The sequence below is a fragment of the Polyergus mexicanus genome, unplaced genomic scaffold (genome assembly GCF_030449975.1).
Source record: "Polyergus mexicanus isolate NDT 795.1 unplaced genomic scaffold, iyPolMexi1.0 SCAF_21, whole genome shotgun sequence".
Classification (NCBI taxonomy): domain Eukaryota; kingdom Metazoa; phylum Arthropoda; class Insecta; order Hymenoptera; family Formicidae; genus Polyergus; species Polyergus mexicanus.
The window spans coordinates 2,908,742-2,917,080 of record NW_027223341.1 but is presented as its reverse complement, the minus strand read 5'-3'; positions in this window follow the sequence as shown (position 1 = coordinate 2,917,080).

Sequence of the window (8,339 nt, the reverse complement as noted above, 5' to 3'; positions counted from 1 at the left end):
GAGACCGAAACTCGACTCTAGACACGCGCACGTTAAGATAACCGTTATCGTGATACGCGACGTGAGCGAAAGTGCGGGAACATTGTAAATAAACCAAACCACAAATAAATCTGATATTAATCTATTTATTTAATGTGGAAAGTGTCCGAATTATTTAAATAAAGTTCTCAGGCGGAGCCCGAATTCCCAAATTCCTTCCGGCAAACGATCCCAACTACCGTGCCTCTCCGGAGGCACAACATAATTTGGTGGCAGCGGTGGGATCTGCCGAGGCATCGCCAGAACTAAGCAAGACCTGCAAAAGACACGGTTGTGTTAAAAAGTGGGCACGCCAACAATCAATTCAATTGAAGTTGACGGACGGAAGCAGCAGCTAAGCCTTCCCCAAGACCTGCAAGGCACCCAGAGTGTAAACAGGACAGGCACGCCAGCACACGTAAAACGTAAGCTGACGGAAACTACAATCAACGGAAGACACCGCACGGACAACAGAACGAGCATCGCCACAACAGCTGTAGCAGAAACGTGAGCCGCCAAACATCGCGACCTACGATAACTCTACAGACAACGCACCGACGCCGGACAACGACCGCCGTACGACGAGCATCGTCAGCCGTATCAGCCGCCGAGCGAAGGACTGCAGCGTCAGCAACCTACTGACACAGCGAGCGATCATGCGAGCCGTTATACTATTGTAAGTCCGAAAAAATTTAATAAATATAATAGCGTGAATGTCGGAAGGTTCTAATATACCGAAACCGATAGCGAACCGATCGTGGTTACTGAGTGAACCAGCCCGACGAGCGATTAAATTAAGTTTAGCACTGCGAGAAAATTCTTATAACGTGCGAAAAAACTTAGAAACTCAATACTCGAGCGAAAGCGAGCCCGAGTTACCGGAAAACGTCGTCACAGAACGCGAATTTCCGTTTAACAATTTTGACGAAAGCCTATGCCCGCGTAATACGACTGACCCCACTGACGACACTCAACGCGAGACTAGACGTACGCGACCGTATATTAGTAGAACTCCAAGTAGAGTATCCCTACGGCGCGAATTTTCATTTACTTCCTACAAAAGCGATCTATTCGATCCGGAAGAAATTTATAGCCAACAAGAAAGTAATATGGCCGAATCGCGAAATCCGCAAGAAAACACTCCCGCGAACCCGCCACAAAGCGCGGTAGACGAGGAAATAGAAAGAATGCGACGATCCATTCACCAAATGGATCGAAATATAGTGGAGGCTGATCACACACCGCCCCACGAGAGAAACCGCGAAGAAAGAGGCGACGCGCACCTTCTCGAAATATTAAATGAAATACGCACGGAAGTAAAATCATTAAACAGGCGAGTAACGCGAGTAGAAGACGCGATTATGGAATTACCACGTCACAGATATAACCGCTCAGAAGACGGTAACGACGCGTTTAATGGAACATACGGACGAACCGCACGCGACATCAGAAGTCGACGAAGCACCGCTCCGAATTACTTACCGTTAAAAGAAGCAAGAGCAATGATTCCCGAATTTGACGGAACATCGCGACATAAGTTATTAGAATTTTTAAATGCATGCACGTACGCCGTTCAGGACATACATCCCGCGGATGAAGAATCATTAATCCGAGCAATATTATTTACAAAACTGAAAGGAAAAGCCATGCAGGATTTCGAGACACGAAATATTCAGACGTTCGCCGAATTAAAACAACAACTCGAGACGTGTTACCAGTCGAAACAAAGCACGACACATTTACAGATCGAATTCAACTCGTTAAAACAAAAGCCGAATGAAACTGCGCACGCTTTCGGACAACGCGTTGATTTACTCGCGATGAAATTATATGATTCGATGATCGAAGGAAAGGAGCATTCCGCAACCTCAAAACGCACGATTCAACAAACAATCCAAGAGCAGGCGTTAATAAATTTCCAAATCGGGTTACACGACGAATTACAAGTGCTCGTACGCGCGCAGCGATATACGACGCTCCAAGAAGCGATAACGGGCGCGAGCGCCGAAGAAAAACTCAGACCGGGAACAGCGAGAACAAGTGGTTTTGCTAATAAAAATAAAACCGAATTAAGTTACTCGCGAAATAGTCGAAATCCGACACCGCAATGCTTTAAATGCGGAAAAAACGGACATTTCGGACGCAATTGCCGTAGCAGCCGATACGCGCTCCCGAAGCCGGAAAAACCCTCGCGAATAAACGCAATATGTAAATACTGCTCGCATTGCAAAAGAACAGGACACAGCCGCGACGAATGCTGGAGTCTAAAAGGGAAACCGAAAAACAATACAAATAAACTAAAAGTCGGAAATCAGCAAAAAACGCGCGACGAAAATATACGCGATCGAAAGAAACCGCGACAACAAAAAAGAAACGCCGATAGCGCAAGTAGCAGCAGCGAAGACGAGCAGGAGGAAGCGAGAAAGAGACAACCGCGACCTGCATCTGAGTATCGCGTTACGCATATTAAAGATATGCCACGCGCAAAGAAAAAGACGGACTTATTGCTAATAACATTACCAATGCGACAAGTGAAAAACGAAAAAATACAGATGTTGTACGATTCAGGATCGACCATCTCACTAATAAAATTGAAACATTTAAAGGACGACGCATTGATACACGAAGATAAAATCGCGCTCACTGGTATAACCGGACATAAAATACATACCATCGGAAAAATGCACGCCACAATCAAGATAGGAAACCATAAGGTAAAACATGCATTTTACGTGGTAAAGGACGACATTCCGATCGAATATGAAGGGATACTAGGAATTGATTTCCTTCGACAACATTCGGTATCTTGCGATTATAATAAAAGTCAATTAAAAATAGGAAACGCCGTACTAAAATTCCATTCGCTTAACAAAACGATTCTAAAACCGCGCAGCGAGACCATCGTAAAAGCGACAACAAATCAAAATCGAATAGGAATAGTACGAGCAGAAGAAACAGCTCCAGGAATTTACCTTGGGAACTGCTTAGTAGAACCAAAAAATTACACGTGTCCCGTTAGTATTATAAATACAACCGATATGGAAGTCGAGATACAGACGCCAAACGTCACCCTCGAAGACATAGAACGCGATATCGAATCTAAAATACATACGGTGGAAGCAAGAAAAAATTTTAAGTATACTAACTCGAGACACGGACAAATATGACAACTACTACGCACGCAACATTTAAATACGGAAGAAAAACAGGCACTCTTACGGATATGCGAAGAATATTACGATACATTTCAGTTGGACGGAGAACCACTGACGTGCACCGCGACGGTAGAGCACGAGATAAACACGCGCGCCGACACCTCGCCGGTGAACACGAGACCGTATCGCCTTCCCGAAAAGCACAAAACGGAAGTAAATAAACAAGTGCAAGAAATGCTAAAAAATGGCATAATCCGAACAAGCGCGAGTCAATGGAACGCACCCTTATTGGTGGTACCAAAAAAGGCCGACGCATCCGGAAAACCTAAGCTCCGAGTAGTAGTAGATTTTCGGAAGCTAAACGATTTAACAATAGGCGATTCATTTCCACTGCCCAATATCACCGATATACTGGACCAGCTAGGAAACGCTAAATATTTTACTACACTAGACTTAGCGTCAGGATATTACCAGATACCGATGGCTGAGCAAGATAAACAAAAGACAGCTTTTTCAACGCCCTACGGACACTATGAATTTAATAGAATGCCGTTTGGATTGAAAAATGCGCCAGCAACATTCCAGAGATTGATGAATTCAATTTTAACAGGAATGCAAGGACTTAAATGTCTAGTTTATTTAGACGACATCGTCATATACGGATCGAGCCTAGAGGACCACAATAGAAGACTCAAGGAAGTACTACAGAGACTCCGAGAAAATAATCTAAAATTGCAACCAGATAAATGCGAGTTTTTGCGCAAAGAAGTAATTTATCTAGGTCACATTATTTCGGAGAATGGAATATCTCCGGACCCGTCAAAGCTAACCGCGATAAAAGAATTTCCGACGCCGAAGAAAGTAAAAGATATACAATCTTTCATAGGACTAGCCGGATACTACAGAAAATTCATAGAAGATTTTTCAAAAATAGCCAAGCCACTAACGAAATTAACAAAGAAAACGGAAAAATTCGAGTGGACAATGGAACAGCAAAATGCTTTTGAAATATTAAAAGAAAAATTAATGACTGCGCCAGTGCTAACGTATCCAGATTTCAATCAAGAATTCATAGTGACCACCGATGCTTCCGACTATGCAATCGGAGCAGTATTGTCACAAGGAAAAGTAGGTAATGACCGACCAATTGCTTACGCCAGCAGAGTTTTATCGCGAGCGGAGCAGAATTACAATACAACAGAGAAGGAATTACTAGCAATTGTATGGGCTGTAAAACATTTTAGGCCATACATATACGGTACGAAATTTAAAATCGTAACCGACCACAAACCATTAATCTGGTTATTTAATGTGAATGATCCCGGATCAAGATTAATCCGATGGAGATTAAAACTCGAAGAATATGATTATGAAATCATTCATAAGGCCGGACGAGCGAACGCGAACGCCGATGCACTGAGCCGCAATGTAACAAGAGAAGCGCATAAAACAGAAGAGGAAGAACGAGAAATCCTCGCAATAGAAGAAGAAACAAACTCCGACAAAGAAAAAATATACACAGAGGAAGACAAGAAACAGATATTATATGAATATCATGATGCACCCACAGGAGGACATCAAGGAGTTGAACGCACGATAAAAAGAATCCGCCTAAATTATAATTGGCCAGGAATAACGAAAGATGTAGAAAAATACATCGCAAAATGCGAATTGTGCCAGAAAAATAAATTATCGCGAAAAAATAAAGTACCGTTAATAATTACGGATACGCCTACTAAACCGTTCGAAAAATGCGCGTTAGATATTGTAGGACCGCTAACAGTTACAACAAACGGAAATAAATATCTTTTAACATTCCAAGACAATTTAACGAAATTCAGCAAAGCGATACCGATTCCAAACCAAGAAGCGAACACGGTCAGTAAAGAATTCGTTACAAAAATTGTACTTGAACACGGAATACCGGAAAAAATTTTAACGGATCAAGGCACAAATTTCCTCAGCGACATATTTAAAAATACATGTAAATTATTAAAAATAAATAAAATACAAACAACTGCCTATCATCCGGAAAGTAATGGTATACACCCTTCGAATTAGTCTACGGGCACCAAGCGGATTTACCTACGTCACTGACGAGACCGCCTAAACCAACATATAATTATGACGATTACGCGCAAGAATTGAAAGAAAGACTAAGGGCAACGAATCAGCTCGCAAAAGAGCATATCAAAGAAGAAAAATTCAAAGCCAAAAAACAATACGACAAAAGTACTAGAGAAATAAAATTTAAAGTCGGAGACAAGGTATTAGTACACGACGAGACGCTCCGACGCGGACGATCTAAGAAACTTGAATCCCTATGGACCGGACCGTACGTAATAATTGAGAAAAATTCGGACGTGAATTATACAATTAAGAAAGGAAGAAAAGCGGTGCGCATGCATACAAACAAATTAAAGCAATTTATAGAAAATTAAAATAAAAAACTTACCTATTCGTTGTTGGAACGACCGACCATTCGCATCTGATATAAAGCGCGACGCATCTGCGCCATCGCACGACCTCGTTCTTCGAATTCACGGAGTGAAGGACGGAGATGAAAATCAAAAACGCACCCTCGAATGCGTATAGGCATCTCCAACCAAAGTCGTCGTAATAAGGGAATAAATCCATCGGGAGGCTCATAACGAGGCTTGCAAAAGTAAACATGTAATTGCGACAGAAACGATATGGATATCGTTGCAACAGCCACTTACTTGGCTATACTCAACTGTACGCGAACAATCAATAATAATTCAATGCGAAAAATATAACGAGATTAGAAAAGTAATTAAAGGAACAGGGCAAATTACTCTTCAAAATAAATGTAAATTAATAACAACAGAAATGACGATCCAACCAAAAGAAGTCATACAAGGTAGCGAAATAGAAACGTATTTACCAGAAATTAATATTACATTTATACGAGACAATACAGACATACTAGACACGAAACAACAGAATATCGTGCAGCATTCAGAATTAACAGAACTAAAAAATAAATTAAAAGAAATAAACAACGATTTGCAAGACAATAACGACAAATTCTTCACACAAAAGCAATTCGTATATCCAATGGCGACAAGCGGAATAACCACAATAATTATAATAATATTAATAATTTATATAATTATGAAAAATAAAAAGAAATATACGAGACGACCGTCAGTCAGGATATACGAAGAAAACGAACCACGTATATCATACGGATTCCCAAGACCCATACTAAAACGTAGTTTAAGCACACGATTTTAGAATAAGAAACGATTATATTCATATTATATACGGGAAAAATATTGTATATTAGAATAAGAAGAAATTTTGTTTTGCGAAAAACGTCACTTTTACACCTCCGTTTTTCTTTTTCTTACGGGGGAGGGATGTTATAGCCCGAACAGGCTATACACGAATTATTAAATATACTATTCTAAATACATATTATTTTATATGATTGCCCAATGTGTAACGCGAATACAGATCACGTTACGAGCGTTGACCGAACAAAGCGCTGACAACGCGAGCCACGCGCTAAGCCCGAGCGACCGTGCAATCATTTCATTGCGAAAACGCGGAAATCAGGGCAAGCGGAAGAAGGACATTGCGAAAATGCAACGTAGAAGTCCTACTTAAAAGCGAAATCAAAAGGAATAAAGAAATTGCGAAAGTGCAAGCAAAGAAGTCCTACTTAGAACTTCTTAGCTTGCATCCGGAGATTGCCAAAATCAAGCGACATGACACACAGCCTTGTCGCTAAACGACCCCCTCCCGGGAAGCCAAGGGGAGTTAATAAAAAGGCCCACCGCTAACGAACGGCGGGCAGTCTTTACCATTAATATTACGCGGGCAGTCTTGATCATTAATTAATATTACGCGGGTAGTCACAATAACTACTAAACGGGCAATCTTTATTCCTTTACGCGAGTAATATCTCTAACAACCGCGAGTGTCAAAACGAATATCAATAATTATTATAATATTAAATAGCCACGCAGTCGGCAGAAATATACACGAAGAAGCGAGAGGCGAGTCTCGAGACCGAAACTCGACTCTAGACACGCGCACGTTAAGATAACCGTTATCGTGATACGCGACGTGAGCGAAAGTGCGGGAACATTGTAAATAAACCAAACCACAAATAAATCTGATATTAATCTATTTATTTAATGTGGAAAGTGTCCGAATTATTTAAATAAAGTTCTCAGGCGGAGTCCGAATTCCCAAATTCCTTCCGGCAAACGATCCCAACTACCGTGCCTCTCCGGAGGCACAACAGTAGATGTGAGGGGGAGGGAGAGGGGATTGGAGGTGGGAGGAGCCGGAAGGGGGGAAGATGGGGGAGGGGCGGAAGAGGGAGAAGAAATGAGGAAGTAGAGGAGGAGGGGGTGGAGATTACCAGTATGGTGGGTGAAAAGGGGGGAGAATGGGGAAAGGGGAAGGAAAAAGGAAGCCAAAGGGAAATGGGGTTAAGAGTGCAGAGAGAGAAAGGGAGGGAGGGAGTGTATAAAGTGGCATTTTGGAATGTGGCAGGGCTAGGGAATAAGGGGAAAGATTTTTGGAGAGAGGTAAAGGAATGGGATATAATAATGCTATGTGAGACGTGGTTAGATGTAAAGGGATGGGAGAGAGTGAAGAGGTATCTACCGAGGGGGTTTAGATGGGAGGTGCAGTTGGCGAAGAGGAAAAGTAAAAGAGGAAGAGCTATGGGAGGAATGCTAGTGGGAATAAGAATTGAAATCGAGGTAGAATCAGTAATGATAAGAGAAGGGATGGAGGGAATAGTAGCGGCGGAGATAGGTTTAGATAGGGAAAGGTGGAGAATAGTGGGGGTGTATATGAACGGAGATTTGGATAGGAAAATGGATATGATGAGAGGATGGATGGACGATAAAGAGATGGAATACAGAACATTGATAGGGGGAGATTTTAATGCCAGGACGGGCGAAAGAGGAGGTAGAGTGATGGAAGAGGATTGGGAGGGGGAGGGGAGGGTAGACGATCGAAGGACAAAAAGGTAAACAGGGAGGGGAGGGTGTTGCTGGGAAGAGTGGAGGAAGTGGGATGGGAAATCTTTAATGGGGGATTGAGGGGGGACAGAGAGGGGGAATGGACGTATACGGGGGGAAGGGGGAGTCGGTAATAGATTATGTATTGGGAAATATAGAG